The sequence below is a fragment of the Nothoprocta perdicaria genome, unplaced genomic scaffold (genome assembly GCF_003342845.1).
Source record: "Nothoprocta perdicaria isolate Ctin4 unplaced genomic scaffold, notPer1 scaffold_16, whole genome shotgun sequence".
NCBI classification, from domain to species: Eukaryota; Metazoa; Chordata; class Aves; order Tinamiformes; family Tinamidae; genus Nothoprocta; species Nothoprocta perdicaria.
The window spans coordinates 596,220-613,206 of NW_020454760.1; the positions used below are offsets into that span (position 1 = coordinate 596,220).

A 16,987-nucleotide genomic window follows, 5' to 3' on the forward strand; every position below is an offset into this window, starting at 1 on the left:
AGACTGCTGCATCACGTTGTGTGGCCACCACACAGAGCAGATTTCTTCCTCCCCCCTCCCACTCCTTCCCTTCCCCCGTTTGCTTTTTCCTGCCTGGTGGGAGCAGACAGTTGTTCCTTGGGCTTTTCCAGTTACCTCCAGGTAACTGTTTAGACAGAGCCCTCCCTCACCTGCACCTTTCACTGCACAAAACCAAGAAAGGGGAAAATCCCTCTGCCTGCCCTAGCGCACAGTGTGCTTGGCTCTGTGCACAGCCCAGCACACTACGCTTGATCTTACCTTCTGGCAAAGGCAGGGAAAATTCCCTGTAGGAGGAAGTGTTGGAGGCCTTGTCTGCAATAGGGGGTAGGGGGGACAAAAGGCCCCTATGGGAGACAAGGAAATGGAAACTGTGACTAGGAAGCTGCACGGTAGAGGTAGAGAAGAAAAGGAGATCGTTTCTAAACATTTGCAGCTAAGGAACAGGAACACACAAAGAATGACTTTTACTGTTTGATAATGTTAACTTTGCTTTTAAAAGCAGATTGTAGAATAGATGTTCCTTTACAAGCACTAATTTTCCTAAGAGGTGTTAATCAGATAATAATGCCTTTAGAATAAGGTCATTCAAATTGCAGTCTTYGCTCTCATATGAAGGTTTTCTTGGGATTTCACCAACATCCCAAACGTATGTAATGCCTCCCAGTCTCATTCTTCTAGTCCTTTTAATAGCAATTGCAGTAAAGCCAGAGTTGGCATCCTCCATGTTTTGGAGTAGTGCACTTATTAGAAACAAAAAAACTAAAAAAAAAGTCAATTCTGGGAAGAAATCTAGAATAAAATGAGCAGTACTTCAAAATGCTTGCTTCTTCTAAAAGCAGAAGTGAAATCAACCCTCTTTGAATGCTACAAGTAGATCTCCTCCGTCACCAAAAGGACGTAGTGGGATTGGGAAAGGTTCCCGAAGAGCAGAAGTTCTGACAAGAGACATGGAAGAGCTTCCCCATGACAAATAATTCATCGGACAGGATATTTCAAACAGGAAAAGAGATGAATCAGAGCAGATACAACAGATCTGCAAGCCATGACTGACATGGAGAAAGCAAAGAGGGCAGGACTGTTATTGTCTTCACTTAGAAGAAAAATGAAGTATATGTTAAGATTTACAGAGGCTCAAAAAGCAACAAGATAAATTCACAGTTGAATGACACTTCAAAGACCACTAGGGACAAAACCATCTCCCCAGGTTTCTCAGCCACAAGTTCTTGGCCATTGGGATAGTACTTAGGAAAAACACGACAGGCTGTTTTGTCCTCTTCCCTAGGCCATATTGTTGACCAACATGGGAGATAAAGATTTAAGCAAGAGAGAAGTTTCATGTTACCCCTCTTTCTTTTTTGTATTTAAAAAAAAAAGAGTAATACTTCATTTGAAGACTACACATCTTTACTGAACATTTGGGGAGCAACTCGTTATGATTTAATTCATACGAGTCTGCACTCATTTTGTCAAATACCCTTTTTTGTCCATTTGTTTTTTTAACCACTTTCAATGTCTCACTGAAAAGGTTTCTACCTCCTCTGAGCACAGTTTGAAGACACTGGACACCTTTTGATCACATTTAAGCACAAACCAGGACATATAAAATGGTCAAGAACCACCCCTGGAAACCCTGCAGCTGCTGTGTTACCAGGTGAGCCCAAGCAGCCTGGATTTTGAATACCATCTGTGTGGATTTGTGTACGAGCGCATGTGCTAAAACCATTTTAAAAATCAGCTTCACTTAAATCATTGAGACATAATGCCTCTGGGCTACCCTCAAAGCRCTGTGCTCTAATCCTGTGACATGCTTCAAAGCACAAGCAGCACTTCCCACAGGACAGGAGTGTACTGGTTCAGAGACCGAAATAATGAACTTGGGTTCATACTTGCAAAAAAATGTGTCAAGAGAGCGATTCTGTCTTGTCTCCATTAATCTGACCAGCAGCCTTTAGCTTAACAAAGCATCCTTGAAAACCAAGGGGGGGGGGGGGGGGAGAAGAAATCTATGTTAAGCAGAACATAATTCTTTTAGTTGCTAAAGTAGGCAGGCCTTTCATATCAGTAAGTTCCAGAGCAACTTGCGCATAGAAGATACCAACCAACATGTAAAACAGGATTTATTAGACTTAGTTGTTTGTCTCTGCTAGCAGAAGAATTTAAATACCGTTTTGAAGTTGAAATCTGCACTTAAAATACAATGATGAGCAGCAGCTTATTTTATAAGCATCATCTGATGCTTATCTGATGAAATAGCACAGGTGGGTAGTTCCAAACCATTCTCCRGGAGGGGGAAACAAACATGTCCACTGTGTGCTGTGCACCTTTCATAAGCAAAACCAGCCCAATTTATCCATGGCACTGAGTGCCACCTGCGCTGTGTACCAACATACAACACTGCAGTCCATTCTGAAAGAGCTTACAAAACTTAATCAGAAGTGATTTACATATGCAATTTTTGTTTGTTTGYTTTTACCCTTCAGGACTGAAACATTTAATCTCAACACATAAACATGGAAAAAGTTTCTTCAAACTGAATGAAGACTCTTCAACTACCAGGAAGAGTTCAGTGTTGTTTAAAGATTTGGGCTGGTGTTTTTGTTGCTAAGCTTTAATGCTATCTTTGCCAACACATTCCATCTGCCTTTGGGCAGAAACACAGAATCTGTCATTAAGCAGAAATAGTTTGAGAAGTCTACACCCAGCACTTGATTACTGCCTTGATACATTAGTATGACTGCTTTCCCCCATTGAAAGCCAAAATCTAGTTCACAAAGCTATTAAAAACAATAACAAATACAATTATTTTTTCTGTGAACAACTGACACCCAATTCTTCCATAATGATATACAGAAAATGTATTTTCATAACAATAAAGGACTCTGGAAAGTCTGTTTGTCTGCCCTTATCACGCCTCCTTCACCCAATTTAAAATAAGCCTCTAAAAATTAGCCTAGCCCTAGCTGCAAAGATTCAGCATTTTTTTTTACTTTAAAAACAACTACCAAAGCAAAAAAAAAAAAAAAANCACAATACTGCAAAAAAGCTACTCTGCCAATTGGCCACCTGCAGCTCGGGTCTAAGGAGGGCTGCTGAGAGAAGCGCCTTGGGACTGGGGCCTCCCCACCCCATAACCCCACAATCCTGAGCGGTGACCCAGGCACCGGGGCTGGCGCAGGCCGAGGGCGGGAGGCAGCGCGAGGGTGTGGGGAGGCTGCAGGAGGAGTCCTGGTCTCGGCCARAGGCCTCAGGCCAAGCGGCCGCCCAGGCGGTGCAGCCTCCCGCTTACCCGCTATTCCTCTCCAGTTGTGCTGAGGGCAAAACAACCAGAAATGCAAGTGCTCTTTCCCAAAATTTTACACTGGAAGATGCACTACATAGAGAGGAAGTTACTGGCAACTGCCTGTATAATGCTTAAATAAGATTAAATGTAATGAAAATAAGTTTAAATTATAGCCAGTGTGGGAGCAAGAATCTCTCCAAAGAGCTCTGCTGCTGGCTGCAGACTTAAGTAACAAATTTCTCAGTAGGAAATTATTGTCTCTAACACAAAGCATTTATCAAAACATCACACTAGCAGTAGTGGTCTATATTTTGATTAAATCTTGTTATAATAACATWTATATTATAGGAACAGCTTCATGACATCTACCTCCAGGGCAAGCAGTGCTTTGGATTCTTTGCAGTCCCTGTGTGCGTGTGCAGACTTGGTATGCACAAGGGAAAGAAATATTAGAAAATAAATCATCTACTTGTCCTGCTACTGCATACGAGGAGGAATTTACCTCAAATCGCACTCTGAAAGGCAAAGCTTGGGGTTCCCTGGGCGCTTCCTACTCCAGRCTGCTCAAAAATTGAAGAGAACAAAATGGCCTAACATCCATCAACAACTACATTTGTTATAGCGCAAGCCACTTGCCATCAATTTAATAAAGAAACATTGTGTTTTTTGTTACCTTGAAGAACAATATGAAAAAGTGTATTTTGTTTTGTTATATTTTCTTATATTTGTATATGTTATAATATACTTTGTTATATATAAAATATATTGTTATAAACATATATATTATATTTTGTTATATATGTATTTTGTTATATTTTGTTACCTATACCTGCATTAGAAGCAGAATTACTCTCCAGGTCCCATATACTTTCCTTATTTCACATGTGGTAATACAAATAATCAGTAGCAAAGTACAAGACAAGTACCAAATAGAAGAAAACACAAGAGTGAAAGTGGAGTCCCGCCAACATATTGCAACAATGTGTGAAAACGCTAATCCCTACTGCTCCTTGTGGCACATGGTCTGGAGCAGCACAGTGCAGCCCGCGAGCTCTTCATGCACCTGGTGCACTGCTTAGTCCCTAATTTGAGGGCAGGAGGGGAGAGAATAGACTAGATATTGAAGACAAGCTAAGGGAGTTGCAATGAAAATTCACAATTGGAGGACCACAAAGTTTAAATCCTATGAAATGTYCAGTCATTGCACACTGAGTCAGAAATGGACTGAAAAGACAGCTTCATAAAAGCCTGGCTGTATAATAAAGATTGGAATGTCCTTCATATCTGGAAGAGAAAAGCAGGTATATTATTACATACTATTCTCTGGAATTTGCTGGGTTTGTTTTYGTACAAACATTTGAAGACTACCTGCTTCTGCTCATAACTGCTCCATCTAAGCCTGGAATTTGTACTGAGTTAACGACCTCTATCCTCCCCAAATGACTGCAGCTTTATCACTGTAAGAATCTGTCAGCTCTGAGATATCAGATAGTTAAATTTCTCTTAGACCATGATACTCAACTGCAGCTGTGCACTAAAAGGTGTTGCTGCAGGATATATTAACCACATCACAGGAATAAGCTAAACAGCTGAAAGAAGTTAAAGCCCTTCTAGAAAAAGGAGCTCTCTCTCTGCTCCCTATGACCCCAATCACCTGTCTCATAATACCCACATATGGGAAAGAGCCAAGCACCAGGCCAAACATCTACTCATACTCTACTTCACAAGCATACTTGTTTCGCAGGTCTGCTGCTTTAGACTTGTTTCCTCGAGTCATTAATAATAACTACCACTATTAACAAGAGTCATTGAATAGCTCATTTGTCACGGAAAGAACAATTAAAACTCAAAACCCCTGCAGTATTCACCAGAGATACAAACAAAAGTGCTACATAAGATACATGTATTTTAAGATTTTTCTTTTATATGTGAATAAATTATGGGTATTAAGATCACTGTTTATTTCCTTCTGTATTCAGTTCCTTATAGGATGTGGATTATGTCTTGTTTGTGAAACCGGGTGGAAGTTTTTAACAGTGCTTTTCAGGAAGCATGCGTCTGTTTTTTAAACCTGTTCCTTCCTAAACCTGCTGGAGTTGGCCCCAAAAATATAGCAGGAAATAACTGGAGGATGAGGGCAGGAGGGGGGAAGGGAAGAAACTTTCAAGACACCTTGTCTTAATTAAATCTAAAACTGTTACTTCTTCCTGTTCCACTTGGTCACGAATGGCTTTAGCAAATTGCACCTGACTGGGGGCAGGGGAGCCTCAGGTTTCAGCTGCCACCAGGAACTGGAAGCCTGGAATTAATGAGGTGGAGGCAGCACATGCTTGAACACAGCAGAAAATCCAACACACCAAGCAGTATGGAAAAAATAAAGCTGTTTCCTTCAACACTCCTTTACTGATACAAAATGGAGCAAGATAAGACAGAAACACCAAACCCAGCTAAAAGGAATGAACACTGCCTACAGCAGGCAGTTATTCGGGGGAGAAGGAGGTGTCTCAGTGGCTGCTCAGCGACCACTGACACAAAGCAGTACACTAAGGTCAGCCATCCGGCTTCAAGAATCCTTGTTGGGATTGTGTCAGTCTTTTTTGGTCTTGCAATTGTTTTCCATAATCTGGCTAACACACTAGATTTCATGTGTTTGGTGGAAATATTCACAGCTGGAAACCTCTCATTGAGCAGCATCAACGTTTCASCTTCTAACTCTGCTGGAAAGTTCCGGGCACTCGCTGACTCACCACAGCCATGTCAGCTCTTCATCACACTTGGTGTTCAGCTCTAGCCATCCTCCCCCAGATGAGGCCAGATACTTATCTGTTGTCAATCTAACTCCCCAGACTCAGTAGAAAGAGATCTACCTTCTCAGAAGTTTCATGAGCACTGTCAACAGTATGTTCATGGTCTCCTACCCTGGCCGGGGTACACATGGCACTGTATATGGGAGCCCTTAAGACTGCACCCTTAAATAGAAAAGCTTATAGGCAAAGTACATCTAACACCAAGTTTAAAATCTAACATTTCATCTAACATACAATAAAGAATTAGATTTTATTGGTATCTGCAAGTGAACTCCTTCACAAAATACACATCAAAGCACAAATTGCTTTTGTAACATTTTTGCTACACCATAGCTACCAGAAACGAGGAATGACAGCAACTGCTGCTTAAACTGCAACCTGAGCTGATGCGGAGCTCAACAGAATTGACTTGTTTCAGCTGTGCTCTCTATGAACCTTCTCAAGCAGTTATCATGAACAACGCCATTAGAGGAMAAAGATGACATCTAAGCGTTTTAGTTGCTGTTGGTCTAAAATCACAAGGGTAAGCTTCACTGGCTCAAACTCATTTCTATATTATGAAACATCAATACAAGAAACAGTTCTTTCATTAGCTTTGAAAATGCCCAAGGATAAGTCTATTTTTTCACATAGAACCAAGAGCTACAAAGCTTTGGCTTTTCGGCCAGACTTTCAACACAAGAAAGATGGATGTTGCTGTTAATGATTCCTTCCTACTCCCATTTCCTAATTCTTTGCTCATTCAGAAATTCAAACTCACATATTTCAAGTTACTTCTAAGACCTTGTAAATTATGCAGAGCATTGCTTCCTTGCCTGCAAAACAAAAYGTGTGGATCCAAGCGCAGCTTTACAGGGACTCTGACACCCTCCCTTCTCAGCACCAAGTAGGATTGCTTCTCAGAATGACCCCACGCACCAGGTTAAAAGAAGAAAAATGCAACCATGAAGAATATGAATGTGCCAATTCTTCAATTCTCAAACCAAGGTCACTAAGAGGAAGCTGGAGGATGAGAGCTTTACCAGTAAATCTATGTAGCACTTGTGCATTTAAAATTTTGTGGTCTGTTTAACACTAAGAGCTGCTTTTTAAGTTGCCCTCATCCGCATCTCAGTCATGTAGGGGTTTTTTTTTAGCCCAGTTAAGATAGTGAACAACATGAAGAGGAAGTTATTTCTAAAGAGTACTAAAAGTCAAAAATGTGAACAAATGTCTAACAAAAGCTTAACTAATGACTGAAAAATTACTAATAAAAACATAGACACTATGTACATTTTCTGCTAACATAAATGCACACCACTGAAGGACAGATGGTGATGGTAAGAGTCAGTATAGCTATATACTATTAAAAAAATTATTGTGGCAACAAGACATCTCATTTAAAGAACAGAATCACAGAATAGTAGAGGTTGGAAGGGAACCCTAGAGCTTGTCTAGTCCAATCCAAGACACCAAGGGACACCAAGAACATGGGGCACAGGGTGGCATCCAAGCAGGTTTTCTCTCTGGAGAAGGCGACTCCACAACCTCTCTGGGCAGCCTGTTCCAGGGCTCTGTCACCTTCACAGGAAGGAAGTTCTTCCTCATAYRGAGATGGAAATCCCTGTGTTTTAACTTATACCCATTGCCCGTTGTCCTATCAAAATAAGCGATAGCTCATTTTCTAAAGTACAAAAAGTCAAAGAAATGTCTCCCTTCCAGGAAGCYGTGACAGAGCATGAGACATTAAATTCATGAGAAGTTAGGCAAAAACTATCCGTAATGTATTTAATCCCATTYATGACCCAAGAACCCAATGGTATCCTGTTACAAGTGATCTTCAATTACAATTACCTTTAACCAACAAGGAAATAGAAGCACTGTGCATATCAAATCTAAAATTATTGTTCTATAGATTGGTAGAAACAGCTGGTAGAAACAGCTTTTAAATGACAGTGAAAATAAAATAGCCAGTTGCCTCTATTACAATGACACTGTAATCTAAGAGAAAAAAAGCAGCRGCAGCAAAAAAATCTCATGAATTTTTTAAAAATATTTTGATAAATCTAAAAGGAATCAAGATTTTATATCATTATAGACTTATTCTCTAAACAAAAACTTACTACATTTTACAGTTTCATTATTTGCCTACAACAGGTATATTTCCTTTTTCTGCTTTGCAATGCAATCTAGAGCAACCAGGCCTGACCGACGCCTACCTGAGGTCTAGCTGTATTATCCTCAGCTGCCTCTCTGCAGCTTTAGTGTATTCCAGAACTTCTTTAGCGGTAAGATAAAGTGCGCCTATTTAACATGACACTTCAAAGCCCACATGCAGTAAAAATCAAGTTAGAATTTGATTCAAGGACTGGCTAGCAAACAAACGTCCCAACAGACATCAATGTCCACCATTAATTCCATGTTCTATGGTCCTTGTCCATCATTTCCTCCATTGTATAGCAGAGCATGGTGCTGCTATATTGATTTCATGCAGTAAACTGATTTTAACAAATTTACTCTTCTACTTCCTGGGACCTAGTTTTCATTTRCATCCTTCACAGCTATACATCCTGCCCTAAAAAACTACCACAGCTATCGCAGGTCTCAAAATTGTGTGRACAAAGCAAGCTCAAATTCAAACACACAATGAACAAATAACCTAACAGCAGTTCTCATTTTAATAACAGTTTAAGTAGTTTCTTAAATTCTGATGAACCAACTTTTTTAGTCTCAGTAAGGAAAAATTAGTGCATCACCATTTTGTGGTCAGTAACAACAATCCACAGAATTGGTAGGGGACACATGTGATAACACATGCACCACAAGCACAAGTCCCAAACCCGCACACAGCGGCACAGGAGACCGCCAGCGCAGCTCTCTGGCCAACCTCACACAGGCCCGGGCAGCAAATGCATTATTTACAAACCAGTGACAAATTCAAGGGGGAAGAAGAGGGCATAAAAAGCTGCTATTCCTCATGAGAAGGTTTAACAACACAAATACCTCTAAATATAAATAATACAAATAGTTGTCTGAATTCAAAACAAATTCTATACTGTGCACAGGAAATCATTGTGTTTTTCCAAGCGAGAGTTAGAGAACCAAAAAAAAAAAAGTAGAATTCAAACAACACAAAGACTGCAATAATTAACATGTCAGATGTACCTGAGAATCAAACCATAGTATCTAAGTAACACAACGAATACTATAAATAATGCAATGCATCCATTATTCAATCCAATGCAACCTTGCTCTGAAAACTCTCACCTTCATGTTCCACAACCAACTGGCTCAGCTTAGCTCAGAAGCAACTCCAGGCCTCTCATAAAAGACAGAAACTGTCAAATAGCCTGAGTTAAGAAAACATTCAAAACTCACAATTTAACCTTTAAAATAGTTAAGTAGCATAGAGAAATACTTGCACATACTTTTCTCCTCTCACAAAGGGTCTAGCCACACGGTTGGCTCATTTCCACACGCCATTCTGTTTGGCATCACGTACATTGCAGCCCGATTTTTAGACCCAGCAGAAAGTAAACACTGACAGATCCAAACATGAGTACTTAGTGATGTACATCATGTCATTTATGCTATAATATGCTACAGGGTGAGTTTCTTGTCCACAAATACTAAAACAAAGTTTATTTTAAAACATGAAAATGATACATTTTCACTTCTTATGAACAAAGCAAGTTAYAGGACAGTAATTTAGAAGGGTAAAGTGTCAAATCATAACAGTTTTATTAGGCACTAGACAAAATTATAAAGGGTTGTCATCTACACACTTAAGAAAACTGACTAGTGAAACATGTCACATCCTAAAATACATTTTTGGAAAAAATAATGAAAATTCAATTACATTTTAAAGTGAGATGCAATTGAGAAGAGTCACTGAGGACAGAAAAGCCAATATTCGAGTGTATTAAGTTACGTACAGGCACATTTGGAAATGAAATGCTTCTGCACTTCTGAAAATTCTATGCAAATACCTGCACCTACCAGTACCTGAGCATCATCCAAACAGGCCTGCGGCTCCAAATAATGCAAGCAACTGTCCTAGGCAGCCATGCTGGGTCCTTTCCAGGAAGGACGTATTAAAAATATTGCAATTCACTTCCAAGTCTGTCAAATATTCACTAAAGGCAGCAGGTCACTGAGGTAAATGGAGCTTATCCCTCCTCCTCTATGAGTCTATGAGTCCTCCTCTTCTAGGAGGAAGAGTTTAATGACTATAAACTCTGCAGAGCAAAGAAAATTCAAAAGGCAATCTGTGACACCAGTACCAAGCAAACACGTTTGGATTAGAAAGTATGTGCCACAAAAGGAAAAAAGTAATTAATATATCAGTGGAGAACCTTAGCATTTCTCAAGACACATGCAAAACCTTGCAGCACTGGTTCCCTGTGAACGATTACCAAATCATCAGCTAAATTGCTACACAACCACCTTTGCTTTCGATAGGTATTAACAGACTAATTGAAATAGTAGACCTTTTAACTCAACTAATGACTGATTTGGTAGATTAGACAGAAGTTGTTCAGTAAGYGCAAAGATCTTGTAACATGGTGGTAGATTTCAACGTAGCCCTGCAAATTTAGAACTAGAATCTCACTTCTATTCAGGACTTCAAAAAGCACAGGAATATGCTGTACATTCCAAATATTTCCATCAGTTATTTCAAGAACAGTCCATCCTTTCCTTCATCAAGGGGTTATTCTAAGTAGATTCTTTTAATCAAAAGAATTACACATGGCTGGGAACATTTATCTATCTGACTAAGGACATATTCCAGTGCATATCCACATAGTCTTCATTTGTCTTTGCAAATTCTCTCATCATACTATATACGTAATATAAAATACAATTACAAATGACAATGTGCAAAATTTAATTTTAAAAGCAAATTAGATTATATAATTTTCATCCTTATATCTTTATCTTGACCTCAAAGGACMCAGCCGTTAAAGTACAGTAACTCTGCTTTCTTGATTAAATTTCATTATGAAAATGTAACTACATCTCCTCTGCAGAGCCGCATCAAGTCAATAAACATGCACACAATGCATTTCTTAGCAGATACCTAACTTCGTAGCTGTCAATAACATCTGGATAATTTCTTTTTGTAGATGCTCCTGATTTTGTCATGTTGAAAATGAGCATATGTCAAGCCTGGTTCCCTAACCTGAAAGTAATTTAAATTGAATTCAAATTTCAATTGCCAGTTTCTATTACAGACAGTATCATAAAAAACAGCATCGCTTAAGAAAATAACAATTAATTTACCAAATTACTACACTGAGATATGAACATACACTTAATAATGGGAACTACTGTACTGCTGACCATCATCTGCTTATACATCTGCTCTTCCGAAGACAATACAGGATATAAAAGATATTAAAGGAAGTTCGTCAAAAATTCACTTCAAGTTTCTGCAGACACATCTGAAAGAGCTCATCTGCCTCCCACACAAGCAGTGCAATTCACTGGCTTAGAGCTTGGTACAAGCTGCAGTGCTGAGTTGGGATCCTCGGGTAATAACCCAGCAGATTACAGCAAGACTAACGTATATTACTATTACTATCCAAACTATTTTCAAGTCATCTCAGATGTATGTATGGTATATATTTGACCAAATCAGAGATCTAAATAACATGCTCTTTGTAGGTGATCTAAAAATAGCCACTCCTTTGTATTTCTTTAAAGCTTATAGATTCTCCACAGTCTCATACATCTGGTGCTGGATTACAGCAAAGYGTGTAGATCGAATAGATCTTTTGGATGAAACTTTTTCATTCTGAGGACAAACCTTCAGTTCATATTTTCTCTGCTGTGTCACTAGAACTAACAGAAAAAACACATTTGTGTGACCATGGTTGATTGCAAAATATATTAAATCCAATAATTACAGAATCACAGAATAGTTAATTACAGAATCACAGAATACTTTGAAACAGTGTGGTGCCTTTCACAGGATTTGGCTCATTTGCACAAACAGATTCATACCAAAGATGTCCAGCTTCAGCATATGTGTGCTGTCCTCATCAGAACATTCTGCAAGACTTACTGGACAATTGACCAATTTCTGATGAGTTATTTAAATAAATGAGTAACCAACTTGCAATGTTGCAAAGAAGCCTGAGACTATTCCAGAGTGAGCAAGACTACAGCAGCACACCAGCCTCTTAGACATTGTCCAGCGGAGCATTTGCAGGCCTTGCTTATTGAGGAACGGGAGAGGGTAAAAGAACACGGCTTTGAGAGAAAGGACACTACCCAAATACCAAGAGCAGACAAGGTCTATCCTGAAACAATCATATTATGGATTAATAACAGATTAAGAACAGTCACCTTATAATCAAGTAATAACCCAGATGGAGCACTAACTGCCTATGTGATTTGGCCTATTAAAAAGTCATGAGTAATTCAAGGATATTGTATACATCTTATGACCAAGCTGAATGCCTTTTATACGATGAACATGCAACACATGACAGTTTAAAACTAAAAGACTCAGATACAATATATTTTAATTAACTCAACTCTGATAAGCTGATACAGAAGCAATTCCTCCTAAGCTTTTCAAAGCTAACTTGCCATACCTTAGCARTCAAATATTATTGAGTTTATAATTAAGTTTAATTAGGTCAAAGAATATTTAAGCTATCTTGCCTCTCAAATACTAACAAATACTTATTCAGCACTAGAAGCAATCAAAATTTAATGAATCCTGATCTAGTGTGTGCAAATCTCACTTAAATCTGGGTTACTTTCTGTTTATATTTTATTAACTTTCAAGATGGCAAATCAACAGTAAGATTTCTCCAGTTCAAAATGCACTAATAACACTGTTTACTTTCAATAATAACATAAATGTAAACAAATAGCTTCTCTAAAGTTTTGCATATGGACTTCCACCTTCTTAATGAAATGCTTTTACTTGCCTAGTTCACAATGCACCAGCTGTTTGCTCCCTCACCTCACCATAATATATTAAGAAGGCAGAAGCAAATGCCATGAACGTACAGCATATCTTGCACCAAACCGTGATAGCAGGGAGTGTACCATACCACCACCCCTTTTCTTCTTCTAATCTGAATTTTGGTTAAATAGGCATAATTTAATTTAGAGGAAAAAAAATAGTGGCTATATGTAAGTTTGATATTAGGTTTTACTATTGCTCTGGATACCTCCTGAGTCACCAGCAGCTGTATGGAGCTGAGCCTCATCTGGTACACGGCACAATCTATCACCATCGCCTACTACTTTGCACATTCTGTTTCGAGCTTTTGTAACATCTATCACTACTTGGTTTAGTATCTGAATACCCAGAAACCACCTGGTACTTAAACTAGGCAGCCACCCTGCAAAAAAATGCAGAGCATAAGAAAAGAATTAGCTACTGGGCCCTAACTGAGAAGTATGAATCCTATGGTGACTGAGAGGGCAGGTGTTCCTCCTCCTGCACTGAAGTGGCCCTAGGACAAAGTGCCACTGACAGCAGGCCTSCGTTTTGAATGGTGTCCCCAAGAGGAAAAAACCTACTACCTGCATGGGAAGCGAAGAGCAGTGGAGCACCRCAGGAGCTGTGATGTTTAAACAAAAAGCTACTTAGTCCCTCCTATAATCTTGAGAAAGACAGCAATAGAGCACAAAGTTATTTCTCCATTTCAACTCTTCAAGCTATGAAAGGAAACATCAAATCTAAAGTCTGTGCAACCCATGTTAATGTACAACGTCTGTAAACTGATATGCATACACAAATTCCTGTGCAATATATATTTTAAAAGAACAGGCATGGGACAYGCTATATGTGGAGTTATCCACACTGACTGAATACACAGCAAGTCCTCCTGCGCCAGGCAACAAGATCAAATGCATGTTGTACAAGGTGCACATTTTCCCTTACATACAGACTTCTGATTGCTATGGCCTCATATGCTCATGGCCTCAGCTGCCCTCATAATCTGCAGGCCCCATCTGTCACAAATCATCACAAACTATTTGACATAAAGGGTATTTGCAAAAGCACTCCTCAAGCTGGCAATAAACTGRGCCAAGACCAAGCAGTCAGCTTAATGTGCCAGTTGATCAGCTCCTGAAGCACCAGCACCAGTCCAGATCACTACACAAACACAAAGAGGAGCCAATGTGCCCAAGCTACCCGTCYGCGGGCTGAGTCAGCAAAGCCCCAAGCATGTTTCCTGCGCAAGGAAGCTCTGGCTCTAGGACTGACTCCCCTTGAAAGGTCAGGTGGGCTGGCAGCAGTCAGCCAGGAAAAAAAGAAAATCATCTATTTTTGTAAAATGTCTGTAGATGGATAATGATGTCAACTAGCAGGACACCCAGCCGTCTGCATACATACGCTGCTATCCACTGCATGAAACAGCTCCTGGCTTAAACAGGATTATCCTTTTTCTTTCCCATCTCTCACCACCCCTGGACAAACACAGTGAGTGGATGCATTTACACAACTTGGAAACCTAAGATCTTTCCATTAGCAAGTAATAAATAAATAAGTCACTTTGCAAACAGGGAGACGGCCCCGAGCTGCTGCACGTGGCAGCACCAGAAGCGCCTCAGTGACTGCACTGTGTAATTGYGGGCGCTTCGTTACCTCTGCAGCTCAGTGGGCTGGAAATGCTGCATGGAAATCATTCACGTAATTATGTAAACCAGGAAGTATGCTGTACAGGAAAGTCTAATACATTTATTTGTTAAATACATATACTATTTAATAATAAAAAGTAATCAGCTTTATTACTGGCCCTGAGAGATTTATTTTCTGTAAAACTTTAATAATATATAATTACACCAGTTAGATTCTAAGTTCATAATAGGGAACACTGCATTCAATTTTGATGTCCTTAGCCACTGTCTGGAAAATGAATGCTCTCTTTACGGACAAACACATAAGCAATTTTGCAAAAGCCTTTTCAAAAGTAAATCTGAGTCACCAGACAAAGGACCTAAATATTTTCTTAGTTACCTTAAGCTACCATCCAAAGGCTCCAGGTAAGTGTAGGACCCCCAGCACCTCATGTTGAAACCATGGCTCCTTGGAAGAACAGACCAATAAAAGGCAAAGTAAAGGAACAACTGAGGTCATATCAGAATGGCCACATTTGCAGAGGCTAAGGATGGATCCCATAGCTCAGTAACMGGTCTCTACCAGAAGCCAGAACTCAGATCCCTAGGGAAGCATGTGTCAGCAGAGTCAACTCCTAGTGACACCCACAGCTTACTCCTCCAGTTTCTAGAAGTATGAAGTTCAGGGAGTTGCCACGTGGGTGTCTAAGAACTCTTAATGGATTTTTTCTTGGCAATTTGTCCTCAGGAAGCAGTTTCATGAGGACAAATTCCCAGAAGAAAATCCACGTGTAATCTTACATTGACTATATCTCACAGACCTCAATTATATATCCCCACCTTTTCTTCTCCTTTCTTCCTCTCTGCMCAACACCTCCAGTACATTTCAGTACATTCATTGAATATCCATTATGGCTCAAAAAGAGCAAAATCCTGAAAAATAAAGTCCTGTATATTCACAGTGAACTTTTTTTCCTGATGCTTAATTATTAATAAGAGCTCTACTGCTTTACCAAAATCTGTTATTCTGACTTTTCATTTCTTCAACTATTATAACTGTAAGAACAGGAAAGTATAGTATAGCAAATTTAAAGCAAGAAGCAGAAGAGTTTCTCATGTTCTGTATAAAAATGCTACTGCTGAAAGGATGAACTGGTTTGGTTCTGAGCACACAACATCCACACAGTATTTCATAAGGATAAAACAAAAATGAAATGAAAAAAATACTCACACTTGTGTCCAGGCTGCAGATACTGATTGTATCTTCATCCTGAGTACTCTGTTTCCGCTTTTTCTATAAAAAAGGGAAAAGTAAAGGTCATTTTTGATGAACTGGACCAGCTTACCACCAGCATGACTTTGAAACAGGAATTCATAATGATACCATATGCATATGTACCATCTATAATTAATACTTTTCTTTCTCATAATTATTAGTCATTACTATCATCATATATGTGAATTAGCTGTATTTAGCAGTACAAATCCTCCTGTTAGCACATTAGTAAATTAAATGCTGTTCTTTATGTTCACAGTGAGTAAGGTTCAGTTAAACTAGGCAAACTTTTAATGAAAAACATGAGACATTCTTGTATATTATTTATTTTGGTTTTGGTATTTGGTATGCATTTCCCAATGAAGTTGGCAGAAGGAGGAGAAATTGGTACTTTGTGTTGAGAATCAGATTTTTCAAAATATACAGTGAGCAATCAGGTAGCACTCCCAGACAGCAAATATTTCATAGTGAGGATATAATATACTACAGGAATTAAATAATACATTTGTATTTCAAAATCCATGTCAGTTATTCAACATCCATGTCATTCTACCCTGCATKTTCAGGGGGGTACAGGCAAAAGAGGAAGAAATCAGTTCTCCCCTATGTCATTATATAGGCTCATTACAGGATTAATCTTGATCCTCCTCAARTAAAAAGTATGAAAAATTAATTTAACAGAGCTCTACATTTTCTACCATGCCAGGAAGATTTAGGAAATGTGAGAAGCCACAGAACACATGATCCTCATTTATCTAGCTGTGTTGTCTTGCACTGTCAAGTACAGATAAGCATTCACTGACACTAACAGCTGGACTTCAGTCTCTACTCTAGAGTCAATGATAAGCAAATAAAAATAAAGAGAAGAGACAATCAAAAATTCACAGATGCTGTACTGATCCCAATCTTACATTATGACCAAAATGCAGCTAAAAGTCAGGAACTGCATAAACTGCAGATAAAAGTATATATTTTCTGCATCTCACAGAAAAAATAAACAAATGTTAAAGACAAAAAAAAAAAAAAAAAAAAAAA

General features: G+C 39.0%; 1 long non-coding RNA gene across 1 annotated transcript in view; it reads right to left on the reverse strand.

The window, feature by feature from the left end:
- Positions 1–15,924: 15,924 nt before the first annotated feature.
- Positions 15,925–16,987, reverse strand: part of LOC112944070 — a 46,819-nt gene continuing 45,756 nt past the window's right edge. Inside the window, exon 4 of the long non-coding RNA XR_003248707.1 lies at positions 15,925–15,970. This is a non-coding gene — a long non-coding RNA (uncharacterized LOC112944070). The remainder of the gene's footprint in view (positions 15,971–16,987) is intronic.